Genomic DNA, 24,691 nt, shown 5'->3' with positions numbered 1-24,691 from the left:
AAAATTTTCAAAGTATTTGAGGACGTGTATATGATTTAATTATGTAATTGAACTCCAAACTGAAATATTCTGAGCAATGTGCTTGTCAAATAAATTATGAAAATATTACTGCATGTAAATTTTATTGTTTATATATTTAAATAGTTTCTTTGTTATTCTCCAAGGTAAAATAAAAATATATTTTAAATATGGTCATATATATTTTAACCTTCTCCTCTATACTTTGGATGACGCCTGAGAAATTTTAGCAAATTAAATTAATGCATTTTAGTTGTATCATATTTATGGGTCATAAGACAATGTTTGTCTTCAGAATGGTATTTTATAATCGTTAAGAAAAAGTTATTTAATACTAAAAATATCTTTGAATTCATTTCAATCTCTTCCATAAGAGATCTCTATCTCTGTGATATCTAATATCTATCTATATATATCTGATAGTTTACTCTGTGTTACACAATTACTCAAAGTGGTACCACTTTAATGAATGTATTTTGCATTTGACTTCAAATACCATTATGATTCTATCATTTCATCTTCAAAAAAATATACTCTGTAATGTCTAAAGATGAAGTGCATAATTCTCTTTGCAAAGTCTTCACTGAATCATACTCCAAATAGTTTCTTTGCCATTTTTGTCATTTGGTAAGCTCTACTTTCAGAGCTATCATATTGCCTAAAAACAAGCCTGAGAGAGAAACTGGGCTCTAGGGATCACCACTACAAACATTTCCTGCAAGCAAGAATGATTCTGTTAGGGTGGAAGTTACTTCCTCCACGCAGAATCAGATGAATAATAACTAGAATATTAAACCTAGTTTATAGGCTGGGTCATTGGAAATTTCCCAAGGCATGGTGAAAGCTTGTCATGGAGTTGAACTGCAAATTTCCTTGCCCTAGTTCTGGGACATGAAGGTAATTTCATGATTCATCTTTAGTGACTCATCTTTAAAATGGGTTAACAAGAATAGGCACCTCATATGAATTCAATAAAAGACTATTATAGACTATTATAGACTAAATACATACACATGATTTAAATTAATTTATGTGTTGAATATAGCGCAGTGATGCTGGACTATGGCATGTATGTTGTTTTTCTTTTAAGACAGGTGATGTTAATGTATGAAGTTTTTTTAAAATCAGAACCTCAGGTTTCAGGTTTAATTGCAGTGTTGTCACTTAGTGATAAATACTTGGGTCTTGGGTTGTAGTTTTGACACTCGCCTCTAAAATATTTGCCATCTACGGTAGAGTGGAAATGATCAATGAATGTTAGCATTATTAGCATCATTATTATCTAATTCTTACTGTAAAACTTCACAAGTCACTTATTCTGTAGGAAATCTATCCCACCGTTAACGGTATTCAAGGGTAACAATGGAATATTCTGTACAGGGAGGATGCAGTGTAGTGTTAACCTTGTCTTCTGTGCCTGCCACACACATTCTAATAGAAAGCTGGAGATGTATAGATATAGATATATCAGACTTTACATATACTTGTGAAACATGAAGTGCAGTGATTACTGATAATAGTATTTCAACCTCCCTAGAATGTGTGTGCCTATGAAGACAGCTATTCATTGTTAAGCAGGCATGTATGTCTTCTTATTTAATTATTAAACTTGGGCTATGTTGTTTTAATATTAAAAAATATAAAAATAGAGGAAGTTTTATTACCTATGTATATTAATTGATTTATGTATTTTCTATTCAGTACAAGACAAGGTTTCTTCACATAAAATGTCCAGACAAGCCAAAAGGATAAGCAAAGTTTTATGTTCTATGTGAAAAGAAGTGATTTAAAAAGGAAAAAATTTATATTTGTTGTAGTCTTTCCCACCCTCATGGAAAACATTTCAAGATCCTTAATGGATACTTGCGAGCATGCATAGTACCTGTGCAAGTTAATTATGGAATTAACTTGAAGTGAAGAATGCCTACCATATTGGTGTCTAGATGTCTCTGGATGATTGATTTACTGAAGATGGAAGACTCACTCTGGGCGCCTGGCTGGAAGAAAAAGGAATTTTCACCCTTGCTTCTTCGGAGGAAGTCCAGTCCTCATCACTGCCTTTGGAAATTCATTTTTAGACTTCCAATGTAGACTGTTCAGTCTTCTAGTAAAAACTTTTCAGCCTTCCAAGGCAGATGCTCTGATTTCCTGATACAAATTTGTACAAGACTCTGCAGTGAGCTCTAGGTTTTCGACCTTTGACTGGATTCTCCTGCTGTCCACTGCATAGACTGCCCTTTTTCATTCTTTCACACCTGGCTCTGCAGGTGGCCTTTATAAGCAAACCTAGTAAATACTTATATAGAATGTATATAATGTATAATATGATATATTATATTAAATGTATACTTCTAGTGAACCCTAATGAATGCAGTGCTGAACCCTATATATATTATAGTTTTTCATCTTCCATACATACCTGGGGTAACATTTAATTTATAAATTATTTACAATTAAGAGATTAACAGCAATAATAAAATAGAACAATGCTAACAGTATTCTGTGATAAAAGCTATTCAAATCTTATGACACTTTTGTTTTTAGAGTTTTGTCTTTCTTTCTTTCTTGTGATCTTTCTTTCTTTCTCTTTCTTCCTTTATTTCTCTTTTTCTTTTTCTTTCTTTCTTTCTTTCTTTCTTTCTTTCTTTCTTTCTTTCTTTCTTTCTTTCTTTCTCTTTTTTGTACTGGGGATTGAACTCACAACCTCCTGCTTGCCAGGCAAGTGCTTACACTGCTGAGCTAAATCCCCAGCTATATATTTAATGTTTTCAAAATCACAGAAGTCAAATGGACTTGAGAGAACACTGTATTCTTTTCCTTAGAAGAGACCATCATATCAGCACTTCACAATGGATCAGAAACTACAACCCTGTAGATGCCCACTTCTACAAGCAAAGTGCCATGGGTTCCCACCATAATATGTCACCTTTACTACAGGCCCAGAGCAATAAGGCCACTTAATCTTGGACTAAAACCTTTTAAATAGTCAAAGTAAATGTATGTTTTTTAAAGTTAATTGCTCAATCTTTTCATTATAGTACTGCAAAGCTAACTAATACAGTGTCTACATCTCTATGTTTATCTGAGGAAGACAGGATTGCAGTTTCATTTTCTCTAGAGAAACTGTGATTTTAATAGCACCATGACATTTATGAATGCTTGACATGTTATAGCAGAAATGATATTAATGAGGAACCCAGAAGAGAGATTTGAAATATGAATACACATTTATCAGTCATGGGCACAGTAGTAGGAGTAAAACCCAGAGATTGGGGGCAATTGCCCAGGAAACATGAACAAAATAACAAGAAGTTGTGCAGAAAGATTACGACCAACTCACAAAAATATAGGCATTAATGCTGTAAACTGAGAAATAGGAGTTTATGTAGGAAGTTGTGATCTCCTAGCAAGAGACAAGGGGAAGCAGACTATGCTATAGAGTCATATGTCCCTATTGCCCTATCAAATTTCAACAGATCCTTTATAACTTGAGCATAGAGCCTTGGAAATGTATTCTAAGAAAAATTTATGTTTTAAAAACTTCCTATCATTATTCAATTAGGATCTTTGCAGATATTTTATTTTTAAAAAAGAGGACTAGGAGAAGAGATTTAACATGACAGAGTAAATACTGCAATAAAATACAGCCTGTTCAGTACACAGAACTGGGATACCCAAGAAACAAGAGCTTAGTGAAAAGAAGAAGAAGTAGACCTATGGGAATCAAAAAAGAGTCACAGGAAAACTAGTGCTAAGTTTTGTGCACAGAAAAGCAAATCATATTCAGAATTAACCTTAAGTAGTTTACACTCCAGTAAAAGTGGGTGACGTACATAAGGGATCATACGGTTCTCAATAACCAGTCGTGTGAGTTCTAAGCAGAAAGATTGTTTGGAAGTATGGTGAAACAAGAAGAATTCAAAGAGAGATGAAAAGAAATAAAATTTTCTCTAGACTTAAAAAAAATATCTTCTGTGGTAGGAATTTTCCATGAGAGCTAAAGCCATCACTTCTTCCAATCCTCTTTTTTTTCTCTACTTCCATACATGAAACAATAATTAGGAGCGTAAGTTGCTCTTTTGTGCACTCCTTCTACTTTTCTCAGCTCCCTTAGTCTTTGAAACTGCCAATGTAGCAGTTATATTAGAATTTGATAGTATCATTCATTACATACAAGTTTTATCCTCTTTCACAAGCGAAAGATATCCACAAGAGATCTTCCATTCAATTTAGTACCAAAGTAGATTAACAAATTTCTTCATCAGGCAAGCACTTGTGTCACTGAGCTGAATCCCTAGCCCCTTGATTTATATTAAGACACATAATTTCTAGTCCTTACCTATACAAGGTTTTGTTGTCAGTGAAATATCTTAGTATCGTAGTTACTTTTTACTTGGCACTGAGACAAAATACCTGATGCCTAAAGTTAGGGAAGGAAAGATTTATTTCTTACAGTTCTTAGAGGTTTTAGTCCATACTCAGTTGGCTCCAAGGCAGCATGGCATGGCTGGGCAGACATTCATGGCTGGTGCAAACAGCAAGGCATTAACTAGAAAAAGAGAAAGACACACCTCCTTCCTGTCCTTACATCATATCCTGGCTCCACCACTAGGCTGGTATAGCACTCACACTACCAATCCAAGTGCTAGATTTGGTTGAGTCCATAAGTCATGAGGCTTGGGGCCACTGATATAAACCATGACAGTGCCCCCCCTTTTTTTTTATAGAATGAGAATGCTAACCCTTGCCATCTGACTATCTCACAGCACTATTGAGAATACGAATTAGAGTCTATGGAGAGATTATGAAATCTTTAGAAGGAATACCACCACAACTATTCTGAGAGTTATTCAGATATATATATCAAGATTTTGAGTTTTTTCACTTTTGGTTAGTATTTTGCTGCATCACAATTTATTTATTCACTTATAGATGAACATTTAGGTTATTCTTAATTTTTGGAGTTATTATTTTAAAAATTAGTTATGAACACTTAAGTGTAAGTTATTGTGTAGTACTGTCATCACTCTTCAATAAGTGTATAAAAGTGGAATAACTGGATGATGTGGTAGATGCATGTGCAACTTGTTGAGTACCAAAAATGCTTGTGGTTGTACTATTTTACATTTGCATTGGTTGGGTGTGGAATCATAGTTTTTAGATATTCTCACTGATATTTGATATTGTCCATCTTTTTAAATTGTAAACATTTAATAGGTGTGCAGGGATGTTTCATTCTGGTTGTAATTTGTAGCTTTATAGTAGCTAATGATGAGCATATTTTCATTTGCTCTATCTATATCTCTGGTAAAGTATTCAAATATTTGGTCCATTTTTTCAATAAATCATACTAGTATTGAGTTTGGGAATTCCTTATATATTCCAGATACAAGTTCTTTACCAGATATATGATTTGCAAAATCTTATCCTAGTGTATAGTCTATCTTTTAATTTTTCTCAGTATTTTTTTGTAGTTTTGTACATTAGGGTTTCTATCTTTAGTTCAATATATTTCCAGTCAAATATATTTTTTCCTAGTGGCACTAGCCACATTTCAAATGCTGAAGAGCCATAGGTGGTTAATGGCTGAAATGCTATGTTTTGAACCAAAAATGTCACCCCAAAAGTAGAAGTGTTCAGAAGTGGCACATTCGGAGGTGTATAGATCATAGTAATCAATTGGTGAGTTCATAGCTAATGCACTGTTAAAAGTCAGGAGCTGGTTGGAGGAAGTAGATCACTGGGACAGATTCTGAAAAGTATATTTTTATCCCTGGCCTTTTCCCAATCTTTCTGGTTTTCCCTGCTTTCTCAGCTGTCTGGCTGCCACGAGGTGGGCAGCTCTCCTCTGCTATGCTCTTTGTTTCCGCCTTTCAGTCAGCTGACAATGAGCTGAAGTTACTGAAATCATGACCCAATATAAACCATTTCTCCTTTAAATTGTGCATGTCAGTATCAGAGAGCTGATTAATACACCATAATTTATATTTGCACCTTTTTCAGTGTTGTTTGGTACTTTATAGGATACATGGGCCTCTACTTTTTGTCAGAAATATTGGTAAGAGTTGATTTTTTTCTGAATTACATGAGTCACATTTAAATGCTGAGCAGTTATAGATGGCGAGTGACGCCCTAGAGTCTACTTGTGTATTTTATACAGTCTTCTTTTATGTATTTCACACTTCACACACCACTGGAAAGTATTTATAATTATATTTTATTGTTGTTTAACATGACCTTGTAAAAGGCATTATTAAAAAATCAGATATTTTTCAAACAAAACCAAAGCAACCCTGAAACCTATTGTATTGTCAGTTTTCCTGTTTCAGATCACTGAGCTATTTTTAAAATGCGTATACCTCTTTTGGTTAATGTGAAAAATACATTGATTTCAAAGTTTCAAGGAACTCCCCATAAGCAACTTCATAAGAATTAACCCTGCATATGTTTTCAAAGTGATTAATCCAAAGTTATCATACTGCAAAATAGGAAAAGCATGATAAGAATATAATAATTGCTAATTTAATTGTTTTAGATTTGGAGAATACCCAGCTAGTTTTCAATTCAATGCTTTCAGAAATAATTGCATGTAAAAATCATGTATCTTTCTGATAGTGCAGGATACTATATACAGGTTTGAAATTTCTTAATTTATTCTTTTTCTTTTGATGTCTTCTCCCAATTCTATTACCTCTTCTTACAATGTATAAGAAGAAATCTGCCTTTGAGTTGTTCATCCTCAAAAACTCTTCCTCAGGCAATATCATCTGGTACTTTCCCTAACACCTGCCTTGCTATTTACATTTATTGTTCTTCATTGAATATTAACAGATTGCAGTTAATAAACTACAAAATCACTCAGACACAATTTCCATAAACCCACAAGCTATTTTGTATGCAAAATTATTCATCATTAATGATCCTAAGATAAATTTTACTGTGGCTTAAAAGCCACAGTAACTGGCTACTTCGAGGTACCTTAGTCTTTGAACTAAATAAAGTGGATGGAATTGTGAAAATATTTTTTTCTATGAAAATTCTCACATGAATGGTATGATGACATGTTCCTTATTCAAACATGAAAAAGTGAATAAAGGAATAAAAACAAACAAACAAGAACTTGGCCAGTCCAGGGCTTCATTTTCCTTTACAGTGTTCCTAGGCTTGAGCTGTCCATCAAAGACAGTAACCTCTTCAGAAGTGCGTTTGCTTTTGCATGCTCTAACTGATTACAGCACAGAAGGTAGATGTTATGGATTCCTAGAGTTATTCTTCTTGTACTTTCCGACTATAAGATTCTATGAAGTTCTCCAGGATCACAAATTAGAAACCCAATCTTACCTGTCCTTGTATTCTTCAAATATTTAAAAATATGACATTAAATATGCCACCTTCTTTTTTGTTTTACAAACATATACACACCTACCACCACTGCCACTACCAAATCTTTTATTTTGTTATATTTTCCAATTGCTGTCAGACTTTCTTCACATATGTAGACACTGGTGTCCTCACTGTCCTTTAAACTCAGGTTTATTGTGTGTTCCTAAGAGTGCATACACAGTACCAAAACACAATTCAGGAAACAGCTGGACTAACCTTCCCTCTGCTTAATATTTTTATGTTGTACTAGCTTTTTTGAGATCATCACTCTGATTAATATTTTGCTGAGGTTCTGTACCATTTAATTCCTATCAAAGTTATAAAACAGACTTTTGCTTCACTCAGAGATCTGTAAACTAAAACATTTTCAATCCTTGTCACAATGCACTAACATCAAGCCATCCCTCCAATTATGCTAATGGAATTAGAAAATTTTAGGGTCACTTAAGGAAACTGAGGTCCAGAAGGACAGAGTCATCAGCTAATTGTCGCAAAATTGGAAATTGATAAAGCTGCAGCTAGATGAGCACAGAACTTCCCACTCTAGGGACTATATTCTTTCTGCACATACTCCTCTGTTATACTTTGACCTGTTGAAAATTTCCTTTATTTCACTGAGGACTTTTTACTAAGTATTTATTCTTCTCAGGTGTATAGGGTTTGGATATATTTGAAGTATGCTTAAATATGTTTTATGCTTGAGTATGTTTTTGTCATAAAATAATTGATATTGTTCAATCTTACAGAAAAAAGCACTAACATATAAGTCACATCGTGTGGTTTAAAGTACAATTGCTTAACTGTCATTATAAAAATCTTAATCATGTTTTACCAGTTTACTATTAAAATTATAGAACTAGCTAAAGATGGAGTCCTTTAGTGAGACACTAGAAATTTCCTGTCATGGAGAAATGCATTAACAAAAACTATTTGATTTTGGTCAATCAACCAATTACTATTACTCCCAGTCAACACTTCCCCTACTTTCGCGACTCACCAAACCACCTCCATTATTCCCAAAAGATTCTCAAGAATTTGTCAAGTATCTTGCTAAAATCCAATGATAACAGTTATATTATTGTACTCATGGGGCAAAGGAAATTTTATCTTTTTTGATGTTCTTGTTAATTTTAATAAAGGATTTTTTCAAAAGACATATTACTCAATGTATGATCCTGAGATAAACATGGAGAGAATTACAAAAACAAGATCCTACCTGAAATTCCCAGTGCAGATATATTGAACTAAAAACTGCAATTCAATTGAGATCCTTGCCTTGGTTATTTTTACCTCATTGCTGGGACAAAATACTTGACACCCAAAATGAAGGAGGAGAAGTTTATCTTGCTCACTGTTTGTGCAGGTTTCAGTCCATAACCAGCTGGTTCCAAGGCAGGGTGGCATGACACAGGGGCAGCACTTCAAAGAAGCAGCCAGCAAAAACAGCCAGAGCAAAAAGCTAGGAAAACAAGCCTCTTCTCCCTGCTTATATTGTAAGCAGGCTACTACTCCCCCCACCACCACCATCACACACACAGGGGTGATGCAGAACTCACACCTTCGCTGTACCCTCCTCTTCCACAGGCTGAGGATATTTACAAAGTAATCATCCTGACTCCCTGCTGAGTCTCTTAGTTAAATTTGTAAACTTTTCTCTTTTTTTTTTCTTTAAAAAGAAAAACAGGAAAAAGGATAGAAATGATACATAATTTCAAAAAATTAGTAGGAAATTAACACTAATTAATGTATTGCACATCGTTATCTTAGAAGCAGTTTTTTGGGTTCCAAAATTTAGGAATGAAAAAAATGATCAATCAGACAATGAAAGCACACACTGTTCTTTTGGATGAACTAACAGAGATTAGTAGAATTCGTGGTATATCTATTAGTAATAGTATTACTGCTACTAATAGAATATACCTAGTATACTAATACTAATAGACTACTAATACCAATAGTATATACCTAGTATAAACCTGGATACATATAATCTTTTCCCTTCTTCCCTCTCTCCTTTCCCCATCCTAGTTGAACTGACACAATGTATCAACCATGACCATCCTCATGATGACATTTCCCTAAGATACTTGGGTATATAAAGCAACTTCAGAGTCTAAATCTTGAGCTACTTTCTCTATTACTTCTCTTGTACAACCACAAGAAATATCATCAAACCCTGTCAAAGGAAATATACTTATTAAATATTAATTACAAAAATGTGATATTAAATTAGGTATAGAAATACATAGTATATTAATACCTACTTTGTAGCAAATATACTTCTAAAATGATGGGAAGGAATGGTAATAAAACTGGTTTTCTTTGTGTATTAAAACTTTTTCTTTATGTACTGGTTGGATTTATGTACTAAGTTCCATGATATTAGGCATAAACTGGTTAAGCAGAAAGTGTTACTGAGGCCCTGAACTGGAAAGTCAGGATTAATGACATTACATCGTAAATCTTAAGGACTTTATATTTGCTCAGTGGGAAATCCATTTACAAGTAATACATCTACTAGGAAGTGACTTCTCCCATGGAAAAACAGCTACAATGTCCCATTCATCCTTTTCAGAAACAGAAAATGGAAAGTGGTCAGGACAGAGCACATGCCACTCAGTGATGTAAACCGGGCCTTTGTTTCTCAGGAATCTCACTACCAACTGTTTAGTAGCAAGAATTTGGCAAAGTATATTGAAAAGATATATTGAAAAGATTCAAGGTCCCAAAGTGATAGTCTGATGGACTCCAAAGAGGACTCAGTCAGTTTATACCCAAAGGAGACAGTACAATACTATACAATGGTACAGTGAGATGACTTGCCTCAGTTGAAGCCAGCAGGAAACACAAAAGAGCAGAATCTGAATGGGAAATTAGGCTGGGTGGGGCCAGACTTATTTCATAATCATGCACAAATGAACTATTCCAATATGTCTTTCACATTTTGTAGCATGTGTTAAATTCAAGTTAATGTATAATTTTTAACTCAAGCCTATATTATTTTATTCTTCAAAAGTCTTTTGAAACTGGGGATTGAGTTTGCACTGAGCTAACTTTTAAACTTTTTTTTTTTATCTTGTGACAGGTCTCGCTAAGTCAATAAAGTGTTCAGGCTGGGCTGTGATCTGCCTCTGTCTCACACAGTGCTGGGATTACATGTGCACATCACCATATGTGGTTTGTGAAAGTCTTTTTATTGCTTTCTGGAGGTGCATGTTAAGCAGCATATGGATGAATTTGGGTAGAAATTTTGCCTTCATTGTACACAACTATTACTATCAATATCTTAAGAAACAAAAACCAGTAATACAGATATTATAAAATTTTCTTTAAATAACAGCAAAGACTTTTGCAATAATAGGAGCATGAGTGATTTCCTGTCTTTCTCTTTTTACTTTTCTGAATTTTCCACATCTGAAATGAGTTCATGCTGATTCTGGATAAAGGAATAAGTCTTTTAAAATTCTGCTATGGTGAAGTCTATTATAAGATACTTAGAAGACATGATAACCAATAATTAAGATGGACCTTATTTGAATATCCATAAAATAAACTAAATAAGCAATAATATATGTGAAATATTTGAAAATTTCACATTGTTTGGATCTTTCATGATATTTAAAATTGTTTTTGGTGTAATCATGGCTTTATACTGATTTTTAGTCTTTATCATTAAAAGTAGATTTACTAAAATATTAATGAATATTGAAGATCTTCTTAGAATCAATATGAAAAAGAAAGTAGGTGGAGATAAGGTTAATAGAAGTTTCCCATGAGTTGATAATCACTGAAGTTGAGTGATACATATATGAGGATGTATTACAGTTTTCTGGTTATGCATCTACTTAAATTTTTCCATTAACGATGTTAAATAAAATTTTGCAATGAATTTTCATACCAACAGAAACTTTCTAAATTTTGCATTTTTCAATTCATGAGTTCTATTTTTAGATAACTAGCATATGAAACTGTACAAGTTAATAGAATTCACTGTGATATTTCCATATATGCACACATTCTGCATTGATTTTGCTCATTCACTCTTTTTCTTGCAATGATCACATTTTTTAAAAAAGTCCTTTTTATCATATTCATTCCGTTAATACTCTGAATTCTAGTTGAATAAGTTCCATTGGCTTATCATAAGGATGTTTTGCCTTAGAAAATCTTCAGTCAATCTTTTCCTTCATGCATTGCAAAATACAAATGTCTCATCATCATTTTTTTCTAGTGACCTTCCAATAAAACTAGAACAAGATTCTTGCTGTAGAGATCATTATAAAAAATTATATCTAAAATATAAACTTCCACTGGTACATATATAGATTTGAAAGCAGTGTGTATCCTTATTAAATGTAGAGAAACAGAAGATTTTCCAAAAAAATCTCCCACATTATTTTCCTTAGTCCTGGCTTTACTTGGCTTGCTTCCCTATACTCATCTGAGCATGATTTTCTTTGGAATACTGTATAAACAATGTCAAGACAGGAAGATAAACCTGCAGCTTACTAAGCAGTAGACATATAAAAGTGAGGGACTTGATGGTATTCATAGCTTTACATCTCAAAATGAGTTCTTTTTCTCTACTAGGAGGATTTTTTTCAGCACAAGTCAAATAACTTTGCATCTTTTAAATAAAATATAACTGACCATTGTTCTTTGGAACATCCACTCAAATGAGATACAAACTTCAGTCATTTTAATTATATATTGTATGAAGGTGAGAGGTCATTAAACTGTGGGACAGAGGAAATGATAGTAATATAAAATATGTAATTTTATTTTAAGTTCATAGATTGGGTTCAAAATCATTTTCTATGATTGCACAAAATTTACTCATGCACTTTGCATTAAGTAAGGATATCTCATCATAAAATGTTTCTGATTTTAATAAAAATCTTGCAACACAAAAGGTGACAATTCAGACATCTTTGTCCACAAATCATCTGGAAACAAGTTAAAATGGATACATCAACAAGACAGTTGTATAGTTTTCAGAAACATCAGTTTGAACCAATCCTGCAAAAATTACTTTCACAATGACTAAGGAGTACAAGTGAGAGTTTATGGCACTGAGTAGAGCATAGAAATAAGAAAATACTTATCAGTAAAAGGGATAAAAATGAAAGCTCCATGCCACCTGAGACACACTTTTCTGCAGCCTCTATAAACAGGCTTTAGCATGAACTGAGCATTTTACTTTACCTTGGGACTCAGCACAAAGTCAAATCCAGTGAACTTCAGTATCAGTTTAGCACCTACGGCTCTAGTCTTCAGGCTCATTCCAGCGATCCCCAGTGCCAGGATGGGACCCTCAGACCCAAACCACTAAGGCCTGCCCCACATAGAGAAAATATTTATGCAATATATGCCATTTTCATTGTGACCATATTATTCACAATAGTTAAGACATGGAATTAATTTAAGATTCCATCCACTGATGGATGGATAAGAAAAGACCATATACATATACATTGCAATATTTTTCAGCACTAAAAGGAAGAAAATTCCAACATTTGTAATAATACAGATGAAACATTACATAAGTGAAATAAGTCAAATATGGAAAGACAATTGCTGGATGGTTTATCTTGTGGAATCAAAAAAGTCAAATTCTTAAAAACAGTAGAACTACCATACCAGGGTTATGAGAGTAACAGACATACTGAGATATCTCAATCGAAAGGTTCAAATTTTCACTTATGTAGAGTGAATGAATTACGCAGATCCAATGTACAATGTGGTGACTATAATTGATAGCACTGTGTTATATTCCTAAAATTTGCTGACAGATCTTAAACATGCTCTTCATATACAGAAGTTATGCTATGTGGTGATGGATGTATTAGTTGGATTGTGGTAATAATTTCAATATTCATATGTATATCAAAACATAATGTTTCCACTTTGTCAGTTATACCTGGATAAATCTAATGAAAAGGGTAATTTGTGTGCCCAAAATTTTCTTTTTTTAATAGCTTGAATAATTCTTCTTTTAAAGAGAATGAGACAAAACAAAGAAAACCAAAAACAAAACAAAACAGAATAAAGCAGAGCAGAGTAAAACAATGCAAATAATACAGGATTCCAGAAAAAGACAGCAGGAAATCAACACCTACCATTATGTCTCTTGTTTTCTTCAAAATAGCTGTCCATACCTTCACACACAATAATTCACCACACATCAAAATAGTAGGAAAGCAATCAAAACACAAGAATGAGAGCCTTAACGGCTTTCAAGACCAGACACTAGGAAATCAATAACGGCTACCATAATGTTTCTTTTTTTCTTCAAAATAGTTGTCCATATCTTCATACATACTGGAATCAAATAATTGAAAGCGGACTAAAACCAATCAAAACCAAGAATAAAAGCATTTTTGGCTTTTGAATCAAAATGATAGGAAATCCTCAATTGTTACCATGATGTCTTGTTTTCTTTGGTGTAGTTGTTCATACTATTACACATACTAAAATCAATTCTCGTAAACCTTTAGGTGAAGTTCTAAGCATATATGCACCTATACATGTACATCTATCCTTTCTGTATTAGAGGGAAAGACAAAACAACAATTAAATAACTATATCTAAGAGCTCAAAACAATAAGAATGTAGGCTTTCAAAACAAAATAGGAACATAACAATTTTTTTGTTTTGCATAGATATCTTCATAAATCTGATTCGAATTATCAGATACAGTCATGCAAAATTGATCGAATCCTACGGATGTTATCTGTTTGGTTCCAAGATCTAATAGAGTTAGTAGTATTCGTAATCTCAAGTACATATACACAAATTTATATCTTATTTTGTTTCTCTTCTTTCTTTTCTACTTTTCTTTGAGTTATTTTTTCCTCTTTGAACAGTTTGTTACCCTTTCACAATATTTATTGGAGATTTTGTATCTTATTTACTCTTTCAGTTTCTTACACTAGGGAGACAGTAGAGTATTTACACATGTGAGTTTGATTTATTTCACTTATGAGTATGGTCTCAAGTACATCAGTGAAAACATTTCAATTATTGTGTTTCCTAACATAGTTTTGCAAATATTCATTTTTTTGCAAAATTCTACATTGTACATTTCTTTTACTTCTTGAAAAGTGTTAAGACAAAACCAAACAATAAAATAAAACTAATTGTGAATATTAAGTACTTAATTACTAGTTTTTTAAAAATAGAAATATAATTAAGAATTCTTTGCCAAACAACAAAGACTAAAAGTATCTAGAGATAGTGATTTTTCCTGTTCTCTGGAAAGCAAAGGTTCAAATTTACATAATCATTAACTTTATCCCGTTTTGGTTTTGGGCTAGTCTTTTAAAAAGCGAGTCATTTTGTTTGCTGTGGGTTCCAAAACATGTTTGGGCAACAGTATTTTTGGGTGATAAATGTTTACACTAACACCACTCTAACCTTATATTATATAAGCCTTAATAACTTTAGTGACCTATTTCACTGCAAGGTGTGCTTCTTGATTTATTAAAGAAGGTTTTAATTATTGCTTTTGCCATTTACACTTTCCATATATCTGTTACTTTAACAGCAATAATCTTCACAATAAATGTTAAATATGACTTCAAAATAAGACACAGAAATATTTTCCTCCTGATCTCAACCCACTTAATATTTTAATGTGTGGGAGCTTTTTAAAAATAATTGATCTGTTTCTCTGTTACCCTGTGCTCTTGCTGAAATTTGTACTGACGAACTGTTTACTTTTGCCTTGCATGCCTTTGGTTTTGAAATTCCACTTCAGAAAGTTCCATTTATTCAGTTTCTATATGCTGATCTTGTGAGTCTTAAGAGCATATTTGTTACTTTTAATGTAAGGATTTTGGAAAAGAAGACTTCAAAAAATTATTCTCAAGAGATTTTCATGTTCCTTTCATCTTTGGAGCAGAAATGGGATACACAGCAATAAACATGTCTGCCAGTTTGCTTTTACTAATATGAAATACTCTTCTGTATGTCCAATAATGATTCACCAAAAATTTTATCCAGTCAATAATATAATATTTTTCTACCTGACATTGACTGAGAAATCTTTTATCATCAAAGTTTTTAGTAGAGCTGGCACCGGGTAATAGCTAGTCTGCGATGAGTGTGCACATGTGCCTTTGGTTTGGAATAGTGCTTGTGTTGGTTACTTCTCTTATTGCCGAGACAAAATACTTGATACTCAAAGTTAAAATATATACTTTATTGAAATTGCTTATTTCTACAGTATTTTTCCACTATATCATTTCTGTTTAAACAACTGTTTCTATCAATCTGCAATATAACAACCCCAGGGATTTTTTGAAAATGAACATAGTCGGGTTCCTCTCTGCGTGTACTGAATCTAAATTAGTGAGGGTGAATATAAGGAATCTGTGTTTCAAAGTCTAGACTTGGGTTGTTCTTCATGCTGTCTTGCTCATCAGGCTTTTTAATGTCTAACAATAGAGCAAGAACTGAAGACATCAGTATGAGACACAGAAGTAATTAAAATTACAATTATAGAATATGTGTTGGCAAAAGAAAGTGACACCAGGAGTTAAATTTCAGTTTTCTCTTTTCACTGCTTCCTAGTCTAGTGAAACAATGTAGTGTTTTATGAAGTCCTCCCATCATCCAGGATCCTAAAATTATGTCAACAAAGCATGACAATTTCTCATCTGATGAAAACTTTGAACTACAAATACTTGATTTCAAATAGCTTGTAGGGGATTGGTAATTATTTGGCTGTGGAAGTAGAATTACCAAAAATCCATTGTTGATAAGCACTGACAAATTTAGATTTGGCAGATCCCTTTCCTTAGTTGGAACAGGTAAGAATTGATTGCAGCAATCATAAAGCTATGAAAAACATTGACACTGGTGTCTCTCAGATATGTTTGAGTCTTATCCCCATCTCATCCTTGGAGGCTCAATAGCTTCCACAAGGTGTTATAGTAATACAATGAGGTTAAGGATGTAGATAATTAAGCATGGAGTGTGTGTTCATCGATGATGAAAATTATTTTAAATATTATAAATGATTTGATAAAGTATGACTAAATGTTTATGTTCAGGCTATTTCGGTTGTATCTATAGGCATAGATTTTTAGTATAAAATGTTAGACTAATTATGAATAAAAATAACTAAAATGTGAAAATATTTTCTACCTAATAAACACTTGGAAAAATGAGCAAAAGAAATAGTAGATGTCCAAATTTTCCCATCAAGATGTTTTTAATTAAAAGGATTCTGGGAATTATGAAGCCCTTTCCAAGTGCTCAGCAGGAAAGATGGTGTTGCTTAACTTGGCAGAAGACCTTGTTCCTTTCAGTGAGAAGAATCAGGACATCAATCAGACATCAAGGAAGGATATGTCAAGGTTTCAGAAGCACCCGACCCTAGAAGCCGTATTAACTTGAACACATAAATGACAATGAAGATCTCATTAACGAGATGAGAGATATTTTGGCAAAAACCTCCACAGCTGTAGAAAGATGAAATTGAACCATCCTTCTTTGCTTCAGTTGGCCTAGGGATCTAGTTCTTGTTTAATGCTGCTATCTCCATCAAACACAAAAATCAAATATAAAATTTAGAAAAACTTAAATAAATTGTGCTATAAAATGATAATATCTAATAAATCTTTGCATTTGTGATCAAATCTGGTATCTGTCTGAGCTGTCCTCCTAGGAATGTAGTCTAATGTATATCAAAATTTCTTAAACTTGTATTTGTTTTTATGAATGTTATTTCACCATTAAGTTTTATTGTTTGATTGGTTGGATTTTGGGGGGAAGTCTTTTGTTGTCACTTGTTTATTTGTTCATTTGGCAGAAATAGGGATCAAACCCAGAGGCCTTGTAAAGTCTGGGAAAGCACTCTATCATGGAGCTATAGCCTCAGCCCGCCATTAGATTCTAGAGGTAAATCAATTAAACAATCATGTTAGATAGATAAATATTTTCTTTTATTACTCTGATGGACTAAAATCAATGTTTTCAGTTTTGGTTGAATTCATATAGGGTAGATAAGACATTTTTCTTATTTCACCATGTAAATTTTGATTTCTTCAAAGAATACTACAAAGCAAAGTTGTGGCCCTTTATCATGTTTACTGTGTTCTGTGACATCATTCTGACTTTTTACCTCCTCTTAGCCTCCATTTAGCACATCAGTCATGTGGGAATATTCAGCCATAGATGACTTTCTCTCCCCTTGTTCATGTTTACCTGCAAAAATGACTGACAAGCCAAGGACTGCAACAAATAAGCATATTCTTTTAGTAAAGCAGATGTGTTTCTCTTTGAAATGCACAAATCATCCCAAGTTTTGAAATGCATATTACTTAACTAAAATGCATATTGTTTCTTAATAACTGGGCCAGAAAGTATGCACTAAGAAGTAAAGTTGTTTAGCTGTACTAAATTTATACCCCCTCCCATTTACTCTGAAATCAGTTTTGACTTAGATGAACAATTTTAAATTCACAGTGCCTCTGGTAAAGAGTATTTATTTATTTATTGCCTATCTATACCTTATTTTATAATAATCATGACATCATTTATGGACTATAAGCACCGCCTTAAATCTCTATATGCATAATCACATTGTGTCTTATCTTTTGTGAGACTTGATTTTAGTTGGTTAATATTTCTCACTTGATCTAGTCAAAATGTAGATTTCTCAAAGTACAACTAAAATGGGCTAGTTTTACTAAATTTTTTTTTTTTTGGTGGTACCAGGGATTGAATTCATGACCTTGTACTTGCCAGGCAGGCACTTGTGCCACTGAGCTAAATCTCCAGCCCAGTTTTGCTAAAATTAACATTGAGTTTTATTAAGCGTTCATTGTACAGCAAGCATGGTTCTATAATTTTTTACATTTGCAATAAAGTGTAAAAAACCACTAATTATGTACTATTGTCATGATAGTTTTTGTGAAAATGAGGACATTGAATCACAGTTTAGCATTTGTATTAAGCAGTTTTCCCACAGTGATAACTTTTAAGTATAGCCAAACTAAAATTATTAACTCAGATGACCTGGCACAAGAGAATCCTGATTAACTACAGTACAAATCCTGCTCTGAGAAGTAACATGGATGGCATTTACAAAAAGAACATAGATCAGTGATGCCAGCAACTGAAATTATCCCAAAACCCAATGAGAAAGAAAGGAAAAACCCTAGCTCAGGCCTCTGCCCTCAGGCAGGTTTAGCTATACGCCTCAAAGAGAAGGAGGAGTGTGTTGAAATATTCAGCAAATCCCTTAGAAAACTGAATCCACACCCATCCGATCTGAAGAGCAGAAAACAGTTCTAGTGCTCACACATTTGCCTTTTCACAGAAGTAGAATCAAGAGTCTTCCAGGGATGGGGAAGTCCATTTCAGGAGGATTAATTGGGCATAGGTTTGACTTTTCCTTAAAATAACTAGGCATAGGGGCTGGGGATTTAGCTCAGCGGCATAAGCGCCTGCCTTGAAAGCAGGCAGTCGTGAGTTCGATCCCTGGTACCGATAAAAATGAAAAAGACAAAAAAAAAAAAAAAACAAAACATAAAATAATTAGGCATTTAGGGATTAGACACATACACACACACACACACACACACACACACACACACACACTACCAAATCTTGTAAAAACATTTTTTATATCATCTACACTCTGATATTTAAAATAACAGTATTTAAGAATAAATTTAAATTGTCTTAATCTGAATAAACTGGACTCATTCAAAGTCTATAGACATCAATAATTTAGACTACAGCTGAGAAAGAAACCCTACTCTAGAGAGATCACTGAAAGAAGAAACTATGATTCATAAATTTTTCCATTAGACCATTTTGCAGTATATTTTATTTGTGTGGTGAATTAATCAAAAATAAAAATCCTTAGCGAGATATGGACATAGAAAACTTATATATGATTCTAAATTGATTATTCATAAATCAACAGTGTTGATTTATAACTTTTAACTTAATTATTTTACTTTTTTGGACTTTTAAAATTTTGTTAGTCATGTTTGCATGCATGCAGTTTACAGTCATCTTGGGGAGTGGTTACAGGTATATACTACAGCTTGCTTTTTTTTTTTAATCCTCTTCCCCTTCCTTCCTTCCTCCTGTAATTCCCCTAACCGCATTTCCATTCTTGTTGATATTGCTAATCTTAGCTAATAGTATGCCACATATTATTTACACTCATTGAAGTTATTGGATTCCAGTGCACTGCATACCTTTGTTTTTATTTCCTCTTCTCTGCCTCCTCACCTTTACCCTGTTTCCTTGGATCACTTCCTATTGCAAGAGATCCATCTCCTTTCATTTCTATCCATCATTTACTGCTCTCTGTGTTTGTACTTTGCCTAGCTCAAATTAGAGACATTTTTTAATATTTAATATTTGGTATTTAAGCTTATGTGTGTAGTTTGTTTCATTCAGCATTACATTTTCCAGATGCATCTATTTTTGTATGAATGTCTCAAATTTTTCATTCTTTATAGCCTAGTAATGTTACATTATCTATAGATGCCATATTTTCTTTATCCAGTTATCCCTTGATGAGAACACAGGCTGCTTCCAGAATTTAGCTGTTATGGATTGTGATATTACAAACATTGGTAATTCATTAATCACTGTAGTACAATGACTTAAACCTTTTGGGGAAGTTACCTAGAAGGGAGATAGATGGGTCATACAGAATTTCTAATTTGATTTCTTTGAGAAATCTCTACACTGATTTCCATAATGATAGTACAAGTTTACATTGTCTACAAACAATGAGAGTACCCTTTTCACACAGCCAAGCAAAATGTGTTTTTGTTGGATTTCTTAATGATTCCCATTTATGGGGTTGATTGATTGTGTCAGTTTGAATAAGGGAAGCTCAATTTAACAGGCTTAGCAATTCCACACCACAGAATGTGGAAAAACCCATCCTAGGTTGGCTTGACACTTGGATCCTATAAAAGGAAAATAAAAGACAGATCTGCTGCTATTTCTTTGGCGGCACTCCAGTCTTTACCTTTTCCTTGGGCATCATCTCCTGGCTTCCAGTGCAAACTGTTCAGCTTTCAACACAGATCCTCAGTCTTCCATGGCAAACCCATTGGTCTCCTGATACAAACTCAAATGAGGCACCAGAGTAAGCTCCAGGCCTTTGACTGAATCTTTCATTCTCCAACGTACACACAGATTCTCTGCGCATTTCCACATCTGTGGGGGCCATTTTGTAAGCCAAGCCTGTAAAGTCTTATATAATTGTATATCTTGCAGTATGTCTGTTTCTTTAGTAAATACTGACTAATACTGCATTCTTTCCTGAGTAAAATGGAATGTTGGCATTGTTTTAATTTGCATTTCTCTAATGGTCAGAGATGTTGAACATTTATTGACCATTTGTATTTCATCCTCTATGAAGTGTCTGTTCATTTCTCTTGCCCAGTTAAAATTAAAGGCTGAGTCTTTAATATTAGATGGTTTAATTTGGGGAGGGGTTATTTGTATATTCTAGATATCATTCCTCTGTTTGAGAAGTAACTGTCAAAAATATTCCCTATTCTGTAGGTTATTTCTTCACTCTACTGATTGATTCTTTTGCTTATGGATGCTTTTTAGTCTGATATAACCCCATTTGTTGATTCTTGCTGTTGTTTCTTGTGCAACTGAGGTTCAGTTTAGAAAATCTTTCTTATTCTTATGTCTCCAAGTGTTTTATCTATTTTCTCTTCCAGAAGGTTTGATGTTTTTGTTTCAATTTTTAGATCTTTGACCCATTTTTATTTTAATTTAGTATGTGGCAGAGATAAGGGTCCAGTTTCAATTTTTTACAAATATATAACCAGTTTTCCCAGACCTACTTTTTGAATAGGTTATGTTTCTTCCAACAAATGCCTTTGGCTCCTTTGTCAAAGATCAAGTAGCTGAACATTTTTGCACTGTATTATGTTATTGATATTTAAAATCTTTATTCTAAAAAAGTAATTCCAGATTCTTTTGATAATGTATTACATTACTCAAATAGCAAAAACTAGCTCAGAGGAATTGGGTATCTTGACCACTAATTGCTATTGACAGAAATGAGTTGCTTCCTGAATAGAACCTTCTGTACCTTCACTAACCTTCCAGCAATAACAAATGTTTAATCAAAGTAACTATTGGGGCTTAAAAACTTGGCAAACGTTTTGGAAACAAAGAGTTCAGAAGCATAATATTAACCATAATCACCATAACTTGATGTCATAAACATACATTTTGGCTTATGATTCTCAAATAGTGGAGTAAGCGCACTTTTTTGAAGTCTTCATATAATCAGTGCACAACATTGACTCTCAATTTGAGACTTTGTCCAACTACTTACAAACAACATAGTTTCTCAGAGTGACATTGTTCTTAGACAGAATTTGAATTTGTAAGCAGATTATTGGCAAACAATATTCCTCTTCCTAAATCACTGCAGAAAACTCGCCAGAAACCAATAAACGAGTATTATATTGATCTACTTCATCTCTTAGTACTGCTAGCATGAAAATAAATTCTGTTTTCCTCAGGACAGAATAAAGAGCTCCAAAACTTTATATACCAAGCATTTGCTGTTGCCAGAATGTCCTACACTGAATTGATTACTATAGTAAGAATCCAAAGAGCTCACTTTTGCATTGTACAGGTTTTAATAGAAAGAACCTCTAAACTCAGTTCCATTGATGTCAAAGTCTGTGTTCTTTTCAAAACTAGGTTTAACAATTTTTATTTGCAATTCTGATATTCAGATTTTCCTTAAAAACTGTGAGAATAGAGTCAGTTTACCAGAACAAACATCAAAGGATATTTTTATTTTATATAGTCTAATAATATGATACAATCCATCAGTTAGTAGTCTCAATTCTTTCATATTGTGTTGGGGATTAAATTTCCTAGTATCACCACCACCAGGCTGGGCCTTGTGCAGGCTCAGCAAGTGTTCTATCATTGAGCTACACCCCCAGCTCCTTACCATGACTCATGATGTTTTTATGTCAGTACAAAAATTGGCCTCCATGTAAGTCTATCTTCACATTAGTAATATAATTTTTTTCAAATATTCATTAAAATAAGATCTCCAAAGATGGCGCTTGAGAGGTAGCAGGGTAGAGAGCCTCTCTGAGAAAAACAACTAAGATGCTAGAATTTAACAACATGGAGAAGACCAGATGAAAGGAGAAGGATTCTCATGACCCAGGAAGAAACTGAGGAAAAAGAAAAAGAAAAAGAAAGAAAGGAAGGAAAAACATGACTGAAAGGCTGGAACCAGACACGCTAACTGGGCCCAGTCCTGCACAGTGCTCGGCATGCCATGGAGTCGGACAATTCATGGTCGCACTGAAGCTGCAGCCACCAATAACGGGAGTTGATGAGTCCCAGGCCATTGGTGGAAGGATGTTGAGCAGTGTAGAGTGGAGCCAATGTGGAGAGCTGCATTAATTCACAGTGAGTGCTGGAAATTGGGTCCTGCAATGGGTGTGGCTGCCTGGAGGACGTATTGGAGTTGGGCAGGATGGGCCTGAACCTGGAACCACAGTGGCATCATTCAGCTGTCCCTGGCCCAGAGAGGACTGGTGGGATCTCTTTGGGCTGGGTCACACCCCAGGTTGGGACCCAGTAGCCAGGGATGAACCTATCCTGAACCTGTGATGTACACACAGCACAGACTAACATGCTGAAGGCACTTGCTGGTCGACTGGCTCAGAGAAGAGCCAGTTATCATTCCTGCTTGCACCTCAGATAACGGCAAATCAGAGAAGGGAGCAAGCCCCTAGCCAGCACAGTTCAGAAAAATTGTAAGCAATACAGAGAGGGCCTGAGACCTCCACCATACACCTGTCTGAAAGAAACCAGAAACATGACAAGAGAAAGAAATAAGAAAAAGTCTCCAGCTGCTGACCCTGGGAAAATAAGTCCAGGAGAGGTAAATACAGAAAAGATCAAGGAGAGCAATTATGTAATATCGGCCACAGCATCAGCGGACATAAAGAAATACATTTGTGACCTCATAGATGAACTTAAAACTGAAATTCTAATCCAAGTGAGGCAATATATAAAAAGATTAATAAAATAAATGCTAATCCCCTCTCAAGAAGACACAGATGGAAGAATGGAGAAACCCAAAAAAGTAAGAGAAACCTTTGGTGAAGAATAAAACAAAATCTAGAATACATGAAATATATCCAAAGAGATTACCAGGAAATTAAAAACTTCATTTAAAGCTGGCAAAATGCCTTGATAGAAAGTAAAGTTAGCCTTTCAAAATTTGAAATGTGTGATTGTGAAAGAAAAGACCTCTTAAAAATAATAAGGAACCAGGAAGTAACAATACAAAGGCTAGAAGAAGACAAGAGGATCTATAACTTAAGAATACAAAACATGAGCAAAGAAATAGGAGTAAACACAAATAAATTACAAAGGCTACTCACAGAAATAATTAAGGAAAACTTCCCAAGAATAGTAAAAAGAAATGATATCCAGATGAATGAGGCATACAGAACTCCAGCTGACTACAACAAAAAACAGATCTACACCCAGACATATAATAATCAAGATCCCAGAAATTCACTTCAAGAACAGAATATTAAAAGCAGTCAGAGAATCGAAACAGATTACCTATAAAGGAAAATCCATCAAAATAATGACAGACCTCTCAACAAAACTATCAAATCAAGAAGAGCTTGGAGTGAAGTAGTCCAAGCCCTGAAAGAAAATAACCTCCAACCCAGATTGATGTACCCTGAAAAACTCTCTCTCAAAATTAATGGAGAAACAAGATGTTTCCATGAGAAGGAGGAACTGTGGGAGTTCGTGACCACCAATCCAACCCTACAAAAAATACTGAAGGACATTCTAGAGAGACATAGAAAAAATGCAAGATTCTAGCAACAGTAGCAGAGAGGCCTCAACGAATGGGGCAGACAATGGAATGGAGGAGAAAAGTGGACAAATAATAGCAGAAAAATAGAATAGCAGAGATGAGGCAGAGGAGGTTGGCTCTAATCTCTAATATAGATGGCCCTGATACACTAAAAAAAAGAAACACAGGCAGAGTATATTAGGAGATAGGATCCATCAAGATGCTTCCTATTGCATTGGACCAGCTCAGCAGGTCTTCAAACAGCCTGCCCCAACCCCAGTGACCCTCTCTCAATTTGAGGAACTGGGTGGCTAGAGTCCGAGGAGCTCAGGGCATAGGAAAGGATTTCCAAAAGGCCCTGGGGAAGCCTTGGAATAACACTTGAAACACAGAAATATAGGAAAATGACAAAATGAAAGAGCAAAT

This window comes from Cavia porcellus, unplaced genomic scaffold (assembly GCF_034190915.1).
Source record: "Cavia porcellus strain 051 isolate PalLab524CR breed Dunkin Hartley unplaced genomic scaffold, mCavPor4.1 scaffold_8, whole genome shotgun sequence".
Taxonomy (NCBI): Eukaryota; Metazoa; Chordata; class Mammalia; order Rodentia; family Caviidae; genus Cavia; species Cavia porcellus.
This window is presented reverse-complemented; position numbering follows the sequence as displayed.